Below are 22,962 nucleotides of genomic sequence, written 5' to 3' on the forward strand. Positions count from 1 at the left end.
ACCAAATACTTACTGAGTGTATGTAAACAACTGACCCACTGTGAATGTGATGTCAGAAATAAAAGCTGAAAGAAATCATTCTCTCTACTATTATTCTCACATTTCACATTCTTAAAATAAAGTAGTGATCCTAACTGACCTAAGACCTAAGGAATTTTTACTAGGATTAAATGTCAGGAATTGTGAAAAACTGAGTTTAAATGTATTTGGCTAAGGTGTATGTAAACTTCCCGACATCAACTGTATAGTGTATGTTAATGGGATGATTAGGCCTACATGTGATTAAGTATAATTATATCAACCAGTCGGTGGTAAAATTACTAAAAAATTAAAACACACCAGCATATTGTAAGAAAACCCACTCTGACTGGAGAGAGAAGGAGAAAGAGAGAGAGAGAGAGATGGAATAAAACATATGTGCACCTCTTTGCCAGATTGTGTGTGTGTGTGTGTGTGTGCACGCCTGTGTTTATGTAAGTGTGTTTGTGTGTGTGCGCATGCCCGTATTCAAATAACATACCCCCCCCCCAGTTCACCCCTAAGCTAGCTTTACACCTGGAATGTGTGAATACACCTCACCTCACCTCACCCCCAAACACAACACACACACATACACACTAAAATTCTGGGTAATACACTTTCTACTCTAAATCCTGCTATTGTGGCAAGTCGACTTTAACAAGACTTCTGTGCTCTAGAGGGGACAGAGAGAGGGAATGGGAGAAGGGGGATGAGAGGAGGAGGAGGAGGAGAGGGGAAAAGTAGTGGGAGAGGGAAAGGGAGAAGGAGGAGAGAGGAAAATGAGAGGAAGGTAAGGATTTTGGAAGCTATTGTGGAAGGGTAGAAGAGGAGGGGGTAGAGCGAGGGAACATGAGGGGAGTGTTGAGAGGACGGGAAGAGGGGGATTTGAGAGGCTAATATGGAAGGATAGCAGAGGAGGGGTGGGGGGATTCCCCAGGGATGGGGGTGATGGGGGTTGGGAAGGGGAGTGTGCCTGGTAAGGGGAGACAGACAGACGGTTAACACAGGATGCAGAATTTACTGCTGTTCTGCTGTTCCCTTCCATCACAGGGATAATTTTCTGATACATTTATCAAATTAGCCAGGGCGCTACGAATGATTAATGATCTACCTTGATGGATTTGTTTTTTCAGAAGTCTATCAATTATTGCCATGAAATATGATTGTTATATTCTGTTGTTGTTGTAGTTGTCTTTCGTTCATGCATCGTTTGCACTGCAACCCTATTATTTGTTTATTTGGATCCCCATTATCTTTTGCAGAAGCAGCAGTTACTCATCCTGGTGTCCACAAGATACACAAAACATAACAAGCAACAAAACACTGATACACTGATAGACAAGGACAGTCACCAAAATGTTAGATACAATGATATAAAAACAACAAAAATTATGTTTGCGCGTGTGTTTGTGTGTCCCCTCACAGTCCCTGCCGTTCCATGAGATGTTGTTTAATCAAGTTTTAAAGGCGACTTTGCTGTTTGCTTGAGTAAATGGATATGGAAGGGAGTTCCATGCAATCATGGCTCTGTATAATACTCTGCGTTGCCATGAATTAGTTTTGGACTTGGGGACTGTGAAGGCCCCTAGTGGCATGTCTTGTGGGGTATGTATGGGTGTCTGAGCTGAATGTTATTTGATATTCCAGACAACCTGGAATTTTCAATCACAGTAATATTTCTCATTAAATTAGATGAGAATCAAATCAAATCAAATGTTATTAGTCACATGTGCCGAATACAACAGGTGTAGTAGACCTTACAGTGAAATGCTTACTTACAAGCCCCTAACCAACAAAGCAGTGAAAAATATATGGATAAGAATAAGAAATAAAAGTAACAAGTAATTAAAGAGCAGCAGTAAAATAACAATAGCGAGACTATATATAAGGGGGTACTGGTACAGAGTCAATGTGCGGGGGGTCACCGATTAGTTGAGGTAATAAGTACATGTAGGTAGAGTTATTAAAGTTTCTATGCATAGATGATAACAACAGAGAGTAGCAGAGGTGTAAAGGGGAGGGGGGCAATGCAAATAGTCTGGGTAGCCATTTGATTAGGTGTTCAGGAGTCTTATAGATTGGCGGTAAGAAGCTGTTTAGAAGCCTCTTGGACCTAGAACAGTCTATGGCTAGGGTGGCTGGAGTCTTTGACAATTTTTAGTGCCTTCTTCTGACACCGCCTGGTATAGAGGTCCTGGATGGCAGGGAGCTTGGCCCCAGTGATGTAACGGGCCGTTCGCAATACCCTCTGTAGTGCCTTGCGGTCGGAGGCTGAGCAGTTGCCATACCAGACAGTGATGCTCTCGATGGTGCAGCTGTAGAACCTTTTGAGGATCTGAGGACCCATGCTAAATATTTTCAGTCTCTTGAGGGGGAATATGTTTTGTCGTGCCCTCTTCACGATTGTCTTGGTGTGCTTGGACCATGTTAGTTTGTTCTCAACCTGCTCTCAACCTGCTCCACTGCAGCCCCGTCGATGACAATGGGGGCGTGCTCGGTCCTCCTTTTCCTGTAGTCCACAATCATCTCCTTTGTCTTGATCACGTTGAGGGAGAGGTTGTTGTCCTGGCACCACACGGCCAGGTCTCTGACCTCCTCCCTATAGGCTGAATCGTCGTTGTCGGTGATCAAGCCTACCACCGTTGTGTCATCGGCAAACTTAATGATGGTGTTGGACTCGTGCCTGGCAGTGTAGTCATGAGTGAACAGGGAGTACAGGAGTGTACTACTGCGCATGCTCTAAGTACGCTGCGCCTTGGTCCATTCATTCAGACGAGCGTGACATACAGTATGTAAATGTACATAGTATATCAAGGAATGGTGTCCATCCTAGATGCAGTAATATTGGAAATGTTGGTTTTAATTACTGTCATTCTAAAAGTAGTGACTCACTCACTCATAAACAGGATGTGTCTCACCCCGACCCCTTTTTTCTGACGATACTGTATCACTGACCTCTCTCTATTCTCTCCGTCTCTCCGTGTTCTCTCCCCCTCCCTCCTATCCCCTCTCCTCTCCCCCCTTCAGAGTTGTGGGAGGTACCGTTTGAGGACATCTCAGAGCTGCAGTGGGTGGGCAGCGGGGTCCAGGGGGCTGTCTTCCTGGGGAAACTCCACGGACAGGAAGTAGCTGTGAAGAAGGTTCGAGACATCAAGGAGACAGACATTAGACACCTGAGGAAGCTCAAACACCCCAACATCATCACCTTCAAGTGAGAATACTAGCAGAAATATCAGGGGGTTTCTTGTTCATCTGCTCATGTCGTCCCCAGTTTCCTCTTTTCCTCGCCATTAGTCCTCAGATATTTGTGTTCTGATCATGTATGCCTGTGTCTGGGTTGTCCATGTTTTTGTGTTATACTGGTGACAAACCAAATTTCCCCTTAGAGAATCAATACGTTTTATTTATTCATTCCTTCCGGTAGGTACAGTAGCTTGTAAATAGTGATTATATGTTCAGGGTCTTTCTGGCGCATTTCCTCAAACCTTCTATAATCCCACTGTTCCCTCTCTTCCCTACAAAGACATATATAAGTTATAAAATATTATATGTTGAGTCATGTCTTTACTCACGCTCTTCTCCCCCTTTCTTCTCTCCTCTCCTCCCTCCAGGGGTATCTGCACCCAGGCTCTGTGCTACTCCATCATCATGGAGTACTGTGTCATGTCTTTACTCACCCACTCTTCTCTTCTTCTCCTTCCTATCCTCTCTCTATTCCTCTCTAGGGGTATCTGCACCCAGGCTCCTTGCTACTGTATCCTAATGGAGTACTGTGCACAAGGTCAGCTGTATGAGGTGCTAAGGGCGGGCAGGAAAATCACCCCCTCCCTACTCATCGACTGGGCCATGGGCATCGCTGGGGGCATGAACTACCTTCACCTCCACAAGATCATCCACAGGGACCTCAAGTCACCCAAGTAAGTTCTACCTACATTGATAACTATACTTTAGCTTCATTGCAGTCCTGTTTGTGCTTGAGCCAACACCTCTATTGTGTTCATTGTCATGCAAACATATGGTCATACACAAAGTAAATATCAATTTATATGACTTACTTCCATTGCGGGTGTTTTAGTGTTAGTGTATCACGGTACAAGACCTCACAACCATATTCTCGTTAAGGTCATTTGAATAGTTCTAGGCCAGGGAAACCTAGAATGGCTGTAGCTGTGGCTACAGTACACTTTCCTGACTGTGCCTGTTCCCTCCAGCATGTTGATTACGTACGACGACGCAGTGAAGATCTCAGACTTTGGCACATCTAAGGAAATGAGTGATAAGAGCACCAAGATGTCGTTCGCCGGTACGGTCGCATGGATGGCCCCGGAGGTCATCAGGAACGAACCCATCTCAGAGAAGGTTGACATCTGGTAAGAGTAATCTCTGTGTCTCTGTGTGTCTCTGTGTGTCTCTGTGTCCCAAGGCACCAGGCACACTGGGCACACACTGGTTTAATAAATGTTGTTTCCACGTAATTTCAATGAAATGACGTTAAACCAACATTGGAATAGACGTTGAATTGACATCTGCGCCCTGTGGGGTGTATCTTGTCCCCACACAAAGTCAGGAAGATGTTTCTGGAGGCAAAGAAAAGTATAAAGCCACAGTTGGAGAATTGGAGAGCTCACAGAGTCTCTTAATTTACAATTGGACGCCACCCCAATGCCAATAGGCTATTTGGAAGCGTTGCTAGAAAAAGCCTTTATTGACAGTAACCAAGAAATGTAAATGCCTGAAGCTTGTTAAAAGGCATTGGCACTTGGATTGGAACCAGATGCTATGGTCTTTGGCCACGTACACCAGCGGTGGGTTTGGCGTCAAAGCAAGATGCATATGCAGAAAATAACCTCATACTTACTCTGGAGCAGGTTTGCATCAAGGAACTCTCAGTTCATCTTTCCCTCGAGCCTGACAAGTCTCCCAGTCCCTGCCGCTGAAAGAAATCCCCACAGCATGGTGCTGCCACCACCATGTTTCACCGTAGGGATGTTGCCAGGTTTCCTCCAGACGTGACACTTGGCATTCAGGCCAAAGAGTTCAATCTTGGTTTCATCAGACCAGAGAATCTTGTTTCTCATGGTCTGAGAATCTTTAGGTGCCTTTTGGCAAACTCCAAGCGGGCTGTCATGAGCCTTTAATTGAGGAGTGTCTTCCATCTGGCTTCGCTACCATAACGGCCTAATTGGTTGAGTGCTGCAGAGATGGTTGTCCTTCTGGAAGGTTCTCCCATCCACATGAGGAACTCTGGAGCTCTGTCAGAGTGACCATCGTGTTCTTGGTCACCTCCCTGACCAAGGCTCTTCTCCCCCAATTGCTCAGTTTGACCAGGCGGACAGCTCTAGGAAGATTCTTGGTGGTTCCAAACTTCTTCCATTTAAGAATGATGGAGGCCACTGTGTTCTTGGGGACCTTCAATGCTGCAGACATTTTTTGGTACCTTTCCCCAGATCTGTGCCTCAACACAATCCTGTCTCGGAGCTCTACGGACAATTCCTTCGACTTCATGGCTTGGTTTTTTCTCTGACATGCAGTGTCAACTGTGGGACTTTTAATAGACAGATGTGTGCCTTTCCAAATCATGTCCAATCAATTGAATTTACCACAGGTGGACTCAGTCAAGTTGTAGAAACATCTCAAGGATGATCCATGGAAACAGGATGCACCTGAGTTTAATTTTGTAATTCATTGCAAAGGGTCTGAATACTTATGTAAATAATGTATTATAATTGTTAAATTATTTGGGCAAAATTTTCTAAAAACCTGTTTCACTTTGTCATTATGGGGTATTGTGTGTATATTGAGGAAAACATTTAATTAAATACATTTTAGAATAAGGCTGTTAAGTAACAACAAGGCTGGTGACTTGAAAAATTGAGGACGATGGTAGACCCATGGTATAGGCGCGAGAGGGCTACTTACACAGTGCATGAAAGGGATCACAGCAGTGATTGAATGAGGGAATGTGGCATGAGTTGAGGTGTTCAGAGGCTTGACCAGTAGAGGACCAGATTTGACTGGGAAGACAAAAAACATGCTTAAAGTTAGGGAGGGAGATATAAGTCTCCAGCTTCAGTGATTTTTGCAATTCGTTCCAGTCATTGGCAACAGAGAACTGGAAGGAATGGTGGCCAAAGTAGATGTTGGCTTTGGTTATGACCAGTGAAATATACTGTACTTGCTGGAGCACATGCTACGGGTGGGTGTTGCTATGGTGACCAGTGAGCTGAGATAAGGCGGGGCTTTACCTAGCAAAAACTTATAGATGACCTGGAGCCAGTGGGTTTGGCGATGAATATGTAGCGAGGGCCAGCCAACGAGAGCATACAGGTCACATTGGTGGGTAGTATATGGGCTTTGGTGACAAAACAGATGGCACTGTGATAGACTACATCCGATTTGCTGAGTACAGTGTTGGAGGCTATTTTGTAAATGACATCGCTGAAGTCAAGGATCGGTAGGATAGTCAGTTTTACGAGGGAGCATGAGTGAAGGAGGCTTTGTTGCGAAATAGGAATCCGATTCTAGATTTAATTTTGGATTGGAGATGCTTAATGTGAGTCTGGAAGGAGAGTTTACAGTCTAACCAGACACCTAGGTATTTGTAGTTGTCCACATATTCTAAGTCAGAACCATCCAGAGTAGTGATGCTAGTCGGGCGGGTGTGGGCAGCGATCGGTTGAAGAGCATGTATTTAGTTTTTCTAGCATTTACGAGCAGTTGGAGGCCACGGAAGAAGTGTTGTATGGCATTGAAGCTCGTTTGTAGGTTTATTAACACAGTGTACAAAGAAGGACCAGATGCATACATAATGGTGTCGTCTGCGTGGAGGTAGATCAGAGAATCACCAGCAACAAGAGCGACATCATTGATATATACAGAGAAAAGAGTCGGCCCGAGAATTGAACCCTGTGGCACCCTCATAGAGACTGCCAAAGGTCTGGACAACAGGCCCTCCAATTTAAAACACTGAACTCTATCTAAGAAGTAGTTGGTGAACCAAGCGAGGCAGTCATTTGAGAATCCAAGGCTATTGAGTCTGCCAATAAGAATGCGGTGATTGACAGAGTCGAAAGCCTTGGCCAGGTCGATGAAGACGGCTGCACAGTACTGTCTTTTATCGATGGCGGTTATGATATCGTTTAGGATTTTGAGTGTGGCTGAGGTGTACCCATGACCAGCTCGGAAACCAGATTGCATAGTGGAGAAGGTGCGGTGGGATTTGAAATGGTCGGTGATCTGTTTGTTAAACTTGGCTTTCAAAAGACAGGGCAGGATGGATATACTGTAGGTCTGTAACAGTTTGCGTCTAGATTGTCTCCCCCTTTGAAGAGGGGGATGACCGCGACAGCTTTTCAATATTTAGGGATCTCAAGCGATGTGAAAGAAAGGTTGAACAGGCTAGTAATAGGGATTGCAACAATTCTGGCGGATAATTTTAGGAAGAGGGTCCAGATTGTCTAGCCCAGCTAATTTGTAGGGGTCCAGATTTTGCAGCTCTTTCAGAACATCAGCTATCTGAATTTGGGTGAAGGAGAAGTGGGGGAGGGGTGGGGGGGCAAGTTGCTGCGGGGGGTGCAGAGCTGTTGGCCGGGGTAGGGGTAGCCAGGTGGAAGGCATGGCCAGCCGTAGAAAAATACTTATTGAAATTCTCAATTTTCATACATTTATCGGTGGTGACAGTGTGTCCTAGCCTCAGTGCAGTGGGCAGCTGGGAGGAGGTGCTCTTATTCTCCATGGACTTTTCAGTGTCCCAAAACTTTTTGGAATTAGTGCTACAGGATGCAAATTTCTGTTTGAAAAAGCTAGCCTTTGCTTTCCTAACTGACTGTGTATATTGGTTCCTGACTTTGAGTTGCATATCGCAGGGGCTATTCGATGCTAATGCAGTTAGCTACACAGTTAGACAAAAGAGCTAAGAATGAGTTAGTCCAAGCAAGGAGTAAAATCCCTGATGTGTATTAATGTGATTGTTTTTGTGTTTGTGATTGACTCTACATACAGTAAGGAGAGAAAATTGATAGAGGTACTCGCAGTGCATGGAGGGGAAACCAGTGGATGAGCGGGCACATGAGACGGGGCTTCAGTTCATGTCAGGAGAGAGTTGACAGTGGTAGTGACAAATGTAGGGAACAGGAGGGGACTTAGCAGTAAATACAAATAGCAAATACATTCCATTTCATCGTCGGTTTGGACAATACGTTTCTCTATGATGTTAAACTTAGACATCTCAAAATTCATAAAGTGAAAAACAGACTGCGCATCTCGCCCACTTGACACATCAAAGTAGCCCAAGAAATGTTCCTGAATAAAGCCCTGATCATCCACATACCCGACGATAACTGACATCTGCAAGCAGACTGGTGGCACCATAGATCCCAGAGCAGTGGGGCAATTTTTACCCCCTGGGGCCTGGAGTTTTTCCTTATGTTAACCTAAGTAGAAAAACTCTGGACACTACAAGGTATGAATGACAGTGATTAATCAGTTGTAAAAAAATTTTTTATATGGGCTATGATGGGACCAGGGGTCCGATTCACAAAACATTACTTACGAAAAAACTTAAGAAGCTGCTTAAGACAAAAAAGAAGAAGTTCATAAGATAGTTTGAATATGCAATTCCTCAAAATGTTCTTCGTGAATTTGTAGTTTTCTTAGTTACTTCGTAAATATATTTCTTAAAAAACTTCGTAAATATCTTCATTTGTGACGTGCTTGAAACTAATAAATAAGCCTATGTGATAGGGATGATAGGATTTGGCCCACTATAATAAAATGTTGATATTTACATTTTGTTACATTTATTTTTTTGCCTCGTCTCGAGAATATTTTTTTTAGTTGGCTCGCGAACCCTTTATACACACAAAAAAGAACGTTCTTTTTCACACATTATAGCCAGACTAACGTTAGCTACTGTACATCAAAATCCTAAATAACTATTTAAGAATCCCATTTCTTAACTGTTTTCTTAGGAAGACATTTAGGAAAAACCTTAAGAACATTTCCAATAGGAATAGCACCTTTGCTTAACTTTCTTCTTAAGTCTATAGTTAAGGAAATTTCTTCGTACCCCAGTTCCTCCCCTGCAGCTACCTTAAATTTGTTTTTTATAAATTATATTTAGACAAGATTAGGAGGGGGATTTCCTCTACCCAGACACAGACAATAACTGATAGACAATAGAACTCACAGGGCTGAGCTTGATTTATGCATGTTAGCATCATGCAGGCCAATGCAACTGTAGGGCTTATAAAACATTTACTCACATCAGTCATCACTATTATGTTGACTGATTAATTCCACTTAATAATTTTGGATTAAAAACTTATAGGCAGCCTAGCCAGCCCAATTTTTAATATAAACAAACATTTTAGTACGGTCAGGGCGTGAGTTGGGGTGGGCAGTCTATGTTTGTTTTTCTATGTTGGTTTTTGAGTTCGGCCTAGTATGGTTCTCAATCAGAGGCAGCTGTCTATTGTTGTCCCTGATTGAGAATCATACTTAGGTAGCCTGGGTTTCACCTTTGGTTTGTGGGTGTTTGTTTTCCGTGTGTGTTTGTTGCCACACGGTACTGTTTCGGGTTTCGTTCGTTTCACGTTTATTGTTTTGTGATGTTTAGTTTATGTCTTTAAATAAACGTTATGGACGTTTAGAGGAGGAGGAAGGCCGTTACACTGCAGTTCAAGAAGTTAAGAAAATATGTACCAAATAAACTAAAGTAAAAAATTATAAAAAGTAACACAAGAAAATAACAATAACGAGGCTATATACAGGGGGTACTGGTACCGAGTCAATGTGTGGGGGTACATATAAGTTGAGGTAAATTATACATGTAGGTAGGGGTAAAGTGACTATGCATAGATAATTAACAGTGAGTAGCAGCAGTGTACAAAATAAATGGGGGGATGGTGTCAATGTAAATAGTCCGGTGACCATTTCATTAATTGTTCAGCAGTCTTATGGCTTGGGGGTAGAAGCAGTGGCAGAACTAGAGTTTTATACATGGTGGCCAAGGTTACTTCAAGGGGTCCATAGACCATGACATAAAATTAGTGTGTAACCCTGACCTGGTGTCTAAGGATCATGAATGAATCCTATGATTGCTGATTAGAGGTAAAAGTGATAATTCACTTAACCCGGAGTTCTTCAATGTGGCAGAAAGTGTTGTCCAAAAGGGTTGCTTCACTAGAATTCTTTAACATACTATGAATAGTCAGTGTCTCTACCTCGGAACTGCAGCTCAATTTCTTACTCTCTCTCACACACACACACTGTACTCACATACATGGAGAGACTTGAGTCACTCTGTTTTCATGAATATATAATCTGGGTCTATAAGTGTTTTGAACATCAAAATATTTTCAGAAAATAAAGTTCAAGCACCAAGGAGATAAGATAGCATTTGTGTGTTACATAAATTACATAGTTTATTTAGGAAAAAGTATGTTTACAAAAAAACACTACAATTTAACATACCAGGTATCAAGCAGAAATGGACTTGAAAACCAAAATGATTTTGGTGCCCATCAATATTACAGACTTACAATATCATATTTATGCTCATATATATTATGTTAACTAATAACAAAGAAAAGTTTTGGAATTGGCCTAATCAAGACCAAATTAAATCTGTGTGACATGATACCCTTTGGATTGATCATTTTAGAATGTCAGTGTACTAGCTAGTACACAGTGCAGGTTTTAATCATGACTATAGGGACCGCCTAAGTGCCAAATTATCCTAGGTAGATTTAAAACAGCATAAGTCTGCGGTTCTGGTGAGAACTGGCAAAATGTTTCACAATGTCATGCATGGTGAGGGAGCTTGCCCTCCTTGACTCACACTGAGAATTCCGAGGTGACTTCAACCATTGTTGTCCTAAAGTGGGTTTTAATCCGTTTTAAAGCTGAGAAGCTTTTCTTGCAAGAAGCACTGTTGACTGGTGTAACAACAGAAATCTTACAAAGTCAAAATATCTCATGGAAGACTTATTTTATAAAGTTTCTAGAAACACAACAAAGTCAAGGAGAGTAGACAGTCTGTCCCTTCCACTTTTCTGTCCTATCAAGAAGCCGCTTGGTTTGATGAACCTCATGTTTGAGGTAGAGGTCGACCGATTAATTGGAATGGCCGATTAGGGCCGATTTTAAGTTTTCATAACAATCGGGTAATCAGCATTTTTGGACACCGATCATGGCCGATTACATTGCACTCCACGAGGTGACTGTGTGGCAGGCTGACTACCTGTTATGCGAGTGCAGCAAGGAGCCAAGGTAAGGTTTTAGCTAGCATTAAACGTGTCTTATAAAAACAATAAATCTTAACATAATCACTAGTTAACTACACATGGTTGACGATATTACTCGTTTAATTAGCTTGTCCTGCATTGCATATATATTTCGCCAAACGGGTGATTTTAACAAGCGCTTTCGCAAAAAAATCACTGTCGTTGCACCAGTGTGTACATAACCATAAACATCAATGCTTTTCTTAAAATCAATACACAAGTATATGTTACGGTGCGTGAATGAGGACCCAAAAGCGAATTAACTTAAACAGAGCTTCTTTAATTACCAAACATAGGTAGGCTCAGACGGACCGGCAGATTCCGACAGGACAAGACAAGGTTACAGCAAACATGACGACAGTCTGGTTCAGGCATGAAACACAACAAACAAGAATCCGACAAGGACAGGAGCAGAAACAGAGAGAGATATAGGGACCTAATCAGAGGGAAAAAGGGAACAGGTGGGAAAAGGGGTGACGAGGTGGTTAGGAGGAGACAAGGCACAGCTGGGGGAAAGAGGGGGAGAAGGTAACCTAACAACGACCAGCAGAGGGAGACAGGGTGAAGGGAAAGGACAGAGACAAGACACAACATGACAGTACATGACATATATATTTTTAAACCTGCATATTTAGTTAATATTGCCTGCTAACATGAATTTCTTTTAATAAGGATATTGTCACTTCTCTTGCGCTCTGTACAACAGAGTCAGGGTATATGCAGCAGTTTGGGCCGCCTGGCTCGTTCCGAACTGTGTGAAGACTATTTGTTCCTAACAAAGACAGCCAACTTCGCCAACCGGAGGATGATATAACAAAAGCACATTTGCTAAAAAAATCACAATCGTTGCACGAATGTACCTAAACATAAACATCAATGCCTTTCTTAAAATCAATACACAGAAGTATATATATTTTAAACCTGCATATTTAAGTTAAAATAAATCCAGGTTAGCAGGCAATATTAAACTAGGGATATTGTGTCACTTCTCTTGCGTTCATTGCACGCAGAGTCAGGGTATATGCAATAGTTTGGGCCGCGTGGCTCGTTGCGAACTAATTTGCCAGAATTTTACGTAATTATGACATAACATTGAAGGTTGTGCAATGTAACAGGAATATTTACACTTATGGATGCCACCCGTTAGATAAAATACGGAACGGTTCCGTATTTCACTGAAAGAATAAACATTTTGTTTTCAAAATTATAGTTTCCGGATTCGACCATATTAATGACCTAAGGCTCGTATTTCTGTGTGCTATTATGTTATAATTAAGTCTATGATTCTGACTGAGCGGTGGAAGGCAGCAGCAGGCTCGTAAGCATTCATTCAAACAGCACTTTCGTGCATTTGCCAGCAGCTCTTCGCTGTGCTTCAAACATTGAGCTGTTTATGACTTCAAGCCTATCAACTCCCGAGATTAGGCTGGTGTAACCGATGTGAAATGGCAAGCTAGTTAGTGGGGTGCGCGCTAATAGCGTTTCAATCGGTGACGTAACTCGCTCTGAGACCTTGAAGTAGTTGTTCCCCTTGCTCTGCAAGGGCCGCGGCTTTTGTGGAGCGATGGGTAATGATGCTTCGAGGGTGGCTGTTGTCGATGTGTTCCTGGTTCGAGCCCAGGTAGGGGCGAGGAAAGGGACGGAAGCTATACTGTTACACTGGCAATACTAAAGTGCCTATAAGAACATCCAATAGTCAAAGGTATATGAAATACAAATGGTATAGAGAGAAATAGTCCTATAATTCCCATAATAACTACAACCTAAAACTTCTTACCTGGGAATATTGAAGACTCATGTTAAAAGGAACCCCCAGCTTTCATATGTTCTCATGTTCTGAGCAAGGAACTTTAACGTTATCTTTTTTACATGGCATATATTGCACTTTTACTTTCTTCTCCAACCCTTTGTTTTTGCATTATTTAAACCAAATTGAACATGTTTCATTATTTATTTGAGGCTAAATTGATTTTATTGATGTATTAAGTTAAAATAAAAAAGTGTTCATTCAGTATTGTTGTAATTGTCATTATTACAAATAAATATATAAAATAAAATAATCGTCCGATTAATCGGTATTGGCTTTTTTTGGTCCTCCAATAAATGGTATCGGCGTTGAAAAATCATAATCGGTCGACCTCTAGTTTGAGGTCCTCTAAATCTGACTCAAAGGTCTGAGCAAAGGCAATCAGAGGGTCCTCATTCAAGAATGTTGCACTCTTTAGGTTGAGAGACTGCATCCGTTGCATTATCTCACAATTCTTTGAGAATAGCCCCTGCAGCTCAGCTGTGAGACTGTCAAGCACCTGAAAAAAGATAGCTCTCCATCACTTTGGTCCCTATTTTTCTATCCTACAGTGCTCATCACCAATGAGTTGTGAAATCTTAAGCTTGTTTTAGGCTGTCTTTTATACACTGTTTGTACACTTATTTTGCAATGCTCTGCAATCTCCTTCAACCTCTTTCCATAGTTCTCCAAAGTAACCCTCACTTCTGTAGTCCTGTATTGTGTCTGTAATGGCACCTACTAGATCCACAGCCCTTGCTAGGTCAAGAGAGCTTGATTGGAGCATGTCAGAAAGAAATTTGGCATCACCAAGCACTATACAAAAGGTAACCAAAAGCCCTATTAAATGTAAATATATGTGAGAAAGAAGGCCCCTTGTCTCCACTGATCTATCGCCACTATTTTCAAGTGTGAAATCCTGTAGCACTCTCAGAACTGCTGGAAGTATGTCTCTCAGATTACAGCACGCCATGTATCTGCATGTCCACCTTACATCCATCCGTAAGTCTGCTGCTGTGGATACAGCTCTTTCTGAACTGCAAGCCACTTGAGATGAACTTACGAGCCAGATACAAAGTTATACATCTTCTGCAGGAGAGGAAAAAAGTTAACTGCCTCAGGTACTGATTTTACAGCATCGACAAGAACCAAATTCAAACAATGTGCATTACCACTGCACATAAAATGCTAATCTTGCACTGTTTTTAATCCGTGCAGACACACCAGAATGCTTTCCGCTCATGACAGATGCACATAGTCATAGCCTTGCCCCACAAGATTATTTCTGTAGTCCAGACCATGTTTCTCAAGGCAATCAATTATAATTTTTGTGAGACTTGCTGCTTCTAAGCTTTCAGCTGACTGAAAGTCCAAAAAGCTTTTGTGGATGGCCCCGTTGTAATAGTACCTCAATGTAGTACCTCACAACTAAAGACATCTGTTCTTTTTTTCTTTAAATCTTTGATTTCATCTGCAAACAATCTGCAAAAAAAATTCTGTCTTGAATGGTGTGCCCCAAGGCTCTGTTCTCTCTTTATTCACTATTTATATAAATGATTTAGACAAAAATGTCCAAAATGCACAACATTTTTATGCTGATGATACTGTTATTTACTGCTGTGCCTAATCTCTTACAAAAGCTTTCCAGAACATGCAAACTGCTTTTTATACTGTTCAACATACCTTGTGTCAATTGAAGCGTATCCTCAATACTGAGAGAACTAAACTGATGGTGTTTTCTAATGCAAGAAATAGACCTCTGAACCTTTCACCTATTACTACCTGCCAGGGCAAGGAGATTGAGGTTGTAACCTCATATAAATATCTTGGAATTTTAATTGATAACGGCCTGTCTTTTAAATTGCATATTCAACAACTTACAAAAAAATTGAAGCTGAAATTGGGATTTTATTTTAGGAATAAGGCCTGTTTTTCTTTTGAAGCCAGAAGGAGGCTAGTAATCAGCTACATTTATGCCTTTACTAGACTATGGGGATATTTTATATATGAATGCTTCCGCTCAGTGTGTGAGATCAATTGACATTTTTTACCATGAGAGATTTGAGATTTATTTTAAACTGCAAAACCCTTACTGCACTTTGTATACCAGGGTTGGCTGGCCTTCTCTAGTCACTCGTAGGCTCAGTCACTGGTATACCTTTATTTACAAAGCCATTTTGGGTTCACTACCTTTTTGTTTGTGCATTATTATTGTTCAGAAATGTGGTGGGTACTCTCTTCGTTCGCTGGACTTTATCCTGCTAACTGTTCCAAATGTCCGAGCTGAATTTGGTAAAAGGGCTTTCATGTACTCTGCGCCATCGTCCTTACACTTTACAAAATACTTTTACTGACAAAGGATTTTGAGGCTGATTCCCTGACCTGTCAATGTTTTTAATTTGCTGTTTTATACTTTTGTGAATTCAATGGTTTTTATAAAGGTTACATAAATAAATTACACAAATGTAACTTTCTTTTACTTCTCTTATTATTTCACTTTGTACCATCTCAGCTAAGCCCTCAAGAACTTTGTTCTGGATTTGGTGGCTTGTGTACTTTGCATTGGCATCCTTTTCTCTATGAGAGGGACATGCTTTGCTCTATGAGAGGGACATGCTTTGCTATTTCTTACACGATTGTCAAATAATTAACCTTGTTGTGAGAGTCATCAGGCTCATGCACTATATTTTGAGTGGCAGTTAATAGGAGCACATCTGCAATTGTTTTAATGTAAGTACAGTTTTCCTCCACTTTCTTTTTACGGTCCTCATTTATGACATCTCATTGAGTTGCTGTCAATAGCCCTTTTATGTTGATTCCAAGCATACCTAGCATTGATATGATGCTCTGCCTTCAAATGGAGCTTAAACCCAGAATGTTTAAACAGTGCCTTTTTCCAGTTACAAAAACCTGACTGTGATGTGAAGGCAGATTCAGGTGTATTGGGCAGAGAATAATGCCTACAGGCGAAACAATAAGTTGAATCTTCAAGCCATGAATTGTCCTTATACAGTGGGGCAATTTTTTTGGGGGGTCAGCCACCAATTGTGCAAGTTTTCCCACTTAAAAAGATGAGAGAGGCCTGTAATTTTCATCATAGGTACACTTCAACTATGACTGACAAAATGAGAAAAAAAATCCAGAAAATCACATTGTAGGATTTTTTATGAATTTATTAGCAGATTATGGTGGAAAATAACTATTTGGTCACCTACAAACAAGCAAGATTTCTGGCTCTCACATACCTGTAACTTCTTCTTTAAGAGGATCCTCTGTCCTCCACTCGTTACCTGTATTAATGGCACCTGTTTGAACTTGCTATCAGTATAAAAGACACCTGTCCACAACTTCAAACAGTCACACTCCAAACTCCACTATGGCCAAGACCAAAGAGCTGTCAGAGGACACCAAAATTGTAGACCTGCACCAGGCTGGGAAGACTGAATCTGCAATAGGTAAGCAGCTTGGTTTGAAGAAATCAACTGTGGGAGCAATTATTAGGAAATGGAAGACATACAAGACCACTGATAATCTCCCTCGATCTGGGGCTCCACGCAAGATCTCACCCCGTGGGGTCAAAATGATCACAAGAACGGTGAGCAAAAATCCCAGAACCACACGGGGGGACCTAGTGAATGACCTGCAGAGAGCTGGGACCAAAGTAACAAAGCCTACCATCAGTAACACACTATGCCGCCAGGGACTCAAATCCTGCAGTGCCAGACGTGTCCCCCTGCTTAAGCCAGTACATGTCCAGGCCCGTCTGAAGTTTGCTAGAGAGCATTTGGATGATCCAGAAGAAGATTGGGAGAATGTCATATGGTCAGATGAAACCAAAATATAACTTTTTGGTAAAAACTCAACTCGTCGTGTTTGGAGGACAAAGAGTGCTGAGTTGCATCCAAAGAACACCATACCTACTGTGAAGCATGGGGGTGGAAACATCATGCTTTGGGGCTGTTTTTCTGCAAAGGGACCAGGACGACTGATCCGTGTAAAGGAAAGAATGAATGGGGCCATGTATGAGATTTTGAGTGAAAACCTACTACCTACCTAATTTTGTCTGTCATAGTTGAAGTGTACCTATGATGACCCATCATTGCACCTGTACATAGCCCATCTGTAAATAGCCTACCCAACTACCTCATCACCATACTGTTATTTATGTTTTTGCTCCTTTGCACCCCAGGATCTCTACTAGAGGTCGACCGATTAATTAAAAGCCGATACCGATTAATGGGCAGATATAAAAAAATATATATTTGCAATACTGACAATTACAACAATACTGAATTAACACTTATTTTAACTTAATACAATATATCAATAAAATCAATTTAGCCTCAAATAAAATGAAACATGTTCAATTTGGTTTAAATAATACAAAAACAAAGTGTTGGAGAAGAAAGTAAAAGTGCAATATGTGCCATGTAAAAAAGCTAACGTTAAAGTTCCTTGCTCAGAACATGAGAACATATGAAAGCTGGTGGTTCCTTTTAACAGGATTCTTCAATATTCCCAGGTAAGAAGTTTTAGGTTGTAGTTACTATAGTATAGGACAATTTCTCTCTATACGATTTTTTATTTCATATACCTTTGACTATTGGATGTTCTTATAGGCACTTTAGTATTGCCAGTGTAACAGTATAGCTTCCGTCCCTCTCCTTGCCCCTTCCTGGGTTCGAACCAGGAACACATCAACAACAGCCATCCTCGAAGCATCGTTACCCATGCAGAGCAAAGGGAATAATTACTCCAAGTCTCAGAGCAAGTGATGTTTGAAACGCTATTAGCGTGCACCCCACTAACTAGCTAGCCATTTCACATCGTTTACACCAGCCTAATCTCGGGAGTTGATAGGCTTGAAGTCATAAACAGCTCAATGCTTGAAGCACAGCGAACAGCTGCTGGGGCGGCAGGGTAGCCTAGTGGTTAGAGCATTGGACTAGTAACCGGAAGGTTCAAACCCCCGAGCTGACAAGGTACAAATCTGTCGTTCTGCCCCTGAACTGTTCCTAGGCCGTCATTGAAAATAAGAATTTGTTCTTAACTGACTTGCCTCGTTAAATAAAGGTATAAAAAATCAAACGCACGAGTGCTGTTTGAATGAACGAGCCTGCTGTTTGAATGAACGAGCCTGCTGGAGCCTACCATCGCTCAGTCAGACTGCTCTATCAAATCATAGACTTAATTATAACATAATAACACACAGAAATACGGTAGAATAATAATATGGTAGAATCCGGAAACTATCATTTCGAAAACAAAACGTTTATTATTTCAGTGAAATACGGATAACTAACGAATAAGTCTAAATATTCCTGTTACATTGCACAACCCTCAATGTTATGTCATAATTACGTAAAATTCTGGCAAATTAGTTCGCAATGAGCCAGGCGGCCCAAACTGTTGCATATACCCTGACTCTGCGTGCAATGAACGCAAGAGAAGTGACACAATTTCCCTAGTTAAATATTGCCTGCTAACCTGGATTTCTTTTAAATAAATATATACTTCTGTGTATTGATTTTAAGAAAGGCATTGATGTTTATGTTTAGGTACATTCGTGCAACGATTGTGATTTTTTTCACAAATGCGCTTTTGTTATATCATCCTCCGTTTGGCGAAGTTGGCTGTCTTTGTGTTAGAGGAATTAAATTCCTCTATGTTTTAATACCCAATTAAAATGAATCACTCTGTCAATTCATAAGAGTTTGTTAGACCCTTATTTGTATAAAATGGGCAGAGACCAGTCTTTGAAATCAACCAACTGCGTTTATTCTCGTGAGTACTGCCCATGATACATTTTATCACCTGTTATAAACTGAAAATGACGTCAGCGTTTTCTAAACTGTTCTGTCTCTTCTTGACACTGGTACAAAGGCTGTATAGTTATCATGCCTTCCCACATCGTCTAGAGCCAAGGTCAACCTGTGTAGATAATTATTCTAGCCAGTCTGGCGATATAGTTAATTAATTTCTACCAAGGAACAGACAGTCATTGTTCTAATTCTTAATTATATTTACACACATTATATTCAGTACTAGGATTAAAAAGAAAATTCATACATATACAGTAACATAATAGTATTCTGATTAGTCAATCCTGATTGAAATGTATACATAATTAGTCATTATTGATAAAAATTCCCTTAACACTTTGTTAGGAACAAATAGTCTTCACACAATTCGCAACGAGCCAGGCGGCCCAAACTGCTGCATTATACCCTGACTCTGTTGTACAGAACGCAAGAGAAGTGACACAATTTCCCTAGTTAAAAGAAATTCATGTTAGCAGACAATATTAACTAAATATGCAGGTTTAAAAAAATATGTACTTCTGTGTATTGATTTTAAGAAAGGCATTGATGTTTATGGTTAGGTACACATTGGAGCAAGACAGTCCTTTTTCGAGAATACGCACCACATCGATTATATGCAACGCAGGACACGCTAGATAAACTAGTAATATCATCAACCATGTGTAGTTAACTAGTGATTATGATTGATTGATTGTTTTTTTTATAAGATACGTTTAATGATAGCTAGCAACTTAACTTTGCTACTGTCATGTACTGTCATGTTGTGTCTTGTCTCTGTCCTTTCCCTTCACCCTGTCTCCCTCTGCTGGTCGTTGTTAGGTTACCTTTTCTCCCCCGCTTTCCCCCAGCTGTTCCTTGTCTCCTCTTGACTACCTCGTCACCCCTTCTCCCACCTGTTCCCCTTTTCCCTCTGATTAGTCCCCTATATCTCTCTCTGTTTTTGTTCCTGTCCTTGTCGGATTCTTGTTTGTTGTGTTTCATGCCTGAACCAGACTGTCGTCATGTTTGCTGTAACCTTGTCTTGTCCTGTCGGAATCTGCCGGTCCGTCTGAGCCTACCTATGTTTGGTAATTAAAGAAGCTCTGTTTAAGTTAATTCGCTTTTGGGTCCTCATTCACGCACCGTAACAGAAGAATCCGACCAAGAATGGACCCAGCGACTTCGGATCCTCTCCACTCAGCCGTCGGGATCCAGGGAGCGATGCTAGGCAGACACGAGCAGGAAGTGTCTGCTGCTCGACATGCCGTTGAGACCCTGGCCACCCAAGTCTCCAACCTCACAGAACAGGTTCACCATCTCCGCCTCGATCCACCGGCCACTTCCAGGGCTTTCGAATCTCCGGAGCCCAGAATCAATAACCCGCCGTGTTACTCTGGGGAGCCCACTGAATGCCGCTCGTTCCTCACCCAGTGTGATATTGTGTTTTCTCTCCAGCCCAACACTTACTCCAGGAGCACTGCTCGTGTCGCCTACGTCATATCTCTCCTTATTGGACGGGCTCGTGAGTGGGGCACGGCAATCTGGGAGGCAAGGGCTGAGTGTACTAACCAGTATCAGGACTTTAAGGAGGAGATGATACGGGTTTTTGATCGATCTGTTTTTGGGGAGGAGGCTTCCAGGGCCCTGTCTTCCCTATGTCAAGGCAATCGATCCATAACAGACTACTCTATTGAGTTTCGCACTCTTGCTGTCTCCAGTGGCTGGAACGAGCCGGCCTTGCTCGCTCGTCTTCTGGAGGGTCTCCGCGCAGAGGTAAAGGATGAGATTCTCTCCCGGGAGGTTCCTTCCAGCGTGGATTCCTTGATTGAACTCGCTATTCGCATTGAGCGACGGGTTGATCTTCGTCACCGAGCTCGTGGAAAGGAGCTCGCGCTCTCCGTCGCTCCCCTCTCCGCATCACTACCATCTTCCTCTGCCGGCTCGGGTGCTGAGCCCATGCAGCTGGGAGGTATCCGCATCTCGACTAAGGAGAGGGAACGGAGAATCACCAACCGCCTCTGTCTCTATTGCGGTTCCGCTGGTCATTTTGTCACTTCATGTCCAGTAAAAGGCCAGAGCTCGTCAGTAAGCGGAGGGCTACTGGTGAGCGCTACTACTCCTGTCTCTCCTTCAAGATCCTGCACTACCTTGTCGGTCCATCTACGCTGGACCGGTTCGTCAGCTTCCTGCAGTGCCTTAATAGACTCTGGGGCGGAGGGCTGTTTTATGGACGAGACCTGGGCTCGGGAACATGACATTCCTCTCAGACAGTTAAAGGAGCCCACGGCCTTGTTCGCCCTGGATGGTAGTCCTCTCCCCAGGATTCAGCGTGAGACGCTACCTTTAACCCTCACTGTTTCTGGTAATCATAGTGAAACCATTTCTTTTTTAATTTTTCGTTCACCTTTTACACCTGTTGTTTTGGGCCATCCCTGGCTAGTTTGTCATAATCCTTCCATTAATTGGTCTAGTAATTCTATCCTCTCCTGGAACGTCTCTTGTCATGTGAAATGTTTAATGTCTGCTATCCCTCCTGTTTCCTCTGTCTCTTCTTCACAGGAGGAGCCTGGTGATTTGACAGGGGTGCCGGAGGAATATCACGATCTGCGCACGGTGTTCAGTCGGTCCAGGGCCACCTCTCTTCCTCCACACCGGTCGTATGATTGTAGTATTGATCTCCTTCCGGGAACCACCCCCCCCCCGGGGTAGACTATACTCTCTGTCGGCTCCCGAACGTAAGGCTCTCGAAGATTATTTGTCTGTAGCTCTTGACGCCGGTACCATAGTCCCCTCCTCCTCTCCCGCCGGAGCGGGGTTTTTTTTTGTCAAGAAGAAGGACGGGTCTCTGCGCCCCTGCATAGATTATCGAGGGCTGAATGACATAACAGTGAAGAATCGTTATCCGCTTCCTCTTATGTCTTCAGCCTTCGAGATCCTGCAGGGAGCCAGGTTTTTCACTAAGTTGGACCTTCGTAACGCTTACCATCTCGTGCGCATCAGGGAGGGGGACGAGTGGAAGACGGCGTTTAACACTCCGTTAGGGCACTTTGAATACCGGGTCCTTCCTTTCGGCCTCGCTAACGCTCCAGCTGTCTTTCAGGCATTAGTCAATGATGTCCTGAGAGACATGCTGAACATCTTTGTTTTCGTTTACCTTGACGATATCCTGATTTTTTCACCGTCACTCCAGATTCATGTTCAGCACGTTCGACGTGTCCTCCAGCGCCTTTTAGAGAATTGTCTTTTTGTGAAGGCTGAGAAGTGCACTTTTCATGCCTCCTCCGTCACATTTCTCGGTTCTGTTATTTCCGCTGAAGGCATTAAGATGGATCCCGCTAAGGTCCAAGCTGTCATTGATTGGCCCGTCCCTAAGTCACGCGTCGAGCTGCAGCGCTTTCTCGGCTTCGCGAACTTCTATCGTCGTTTCATCCGTAATTTCGGTCAGGTGGCAGCTCCTCTCACAGCCCTTACTTCTGTCAAGACGTGCTTTAAGTGGTCCGTTTCCGCCCAGGGAGCTTTTGATCTCCTCAAGAATCGTTTTACATCCGCTCCTATCCTTGTTACACCTGACGTCTCTAGACAGTTCGTTGTCGAGGTTGACGCGTCAGAGGTGGGCGTGGGAGCCATTCTTTCTCAGCGCTTCCTCTCTGACGACAAGGTCCACCCATGCGCGTATTTTTCTCATCGCCTGTCGCCGTCGGAACGTAACTATGATGTGGGTAACCGCGAACTGCTCGCCATCCGGTTAGCCCTAGGCGAATGGCGACAGTGGTTGGAGGGGGCGACCGTTCCTTTTGTCGTTTGGACTGACCATAGGAACCTTGAGTACATCCGTTCTGCCAAACGACTTAATGCGCGTCAGGCGCGTTGGGCGCTGTTTTTCGCTCGTTTCGAGTTCGTGATTTCTTATCGTCCGGGCTCTAAGAACACCAAGCCTGATGCTTTGTCTCGTCTCTTCAGTTCTTCAGTAGCCTCCACTGACCCCGAGGGGATTCTCCCTGAGGGGCGTGTTGTCGGGTTGACTGTCTGGGGAATTGAGAGGCAGGTAAAACAAGCGCTCACTCACACT

General features: G+C 42.8%; 1 pseudogene across 1 annotated transcript in view; it reads left to right on the plus strand.

Annotated features, from left to right (window-relative positions):
* The window catches only part of LOC110527683 (mitogen-activated protein kinase kinase kinase 12-like), a 63,898-nt pseudogene that overhangs the window by 4,141 nt on the left and 36,795 nt on the right, over positions 1–22,962 (plus strand). The window contains exons 2-4 of the transcript XR_016497194.1: positions 3,049–3,232; positions 3,747–3,938; positions 4,233–4,391. The product of XR_016497194.1 is annotated as a mitogen-activated protein kinase kinase kinase 12-like (transcript). The remainder of the gene's footprint in view (positions 1–3,048; positions 3,233–3,746; positions 3,939–4,232; positions 4,392–22,962) is intronic.

Source organism: Oncorhynchus mykiss, chromosome 7 (genome assembly GCF_057628025.1).
Source record: "Oncorhynchus mykiss isolate SJ-2025 chromosome 7, ASM5762802v1, whole genome shotgun sequence".
Classification (NCBI taxonomy): Eukaryota; Metazoa; Chordata; class Actinopteri; order Salmoniformes; family Salmonidae; genus Oncorhynchus; species Oncorhynchus mykiss.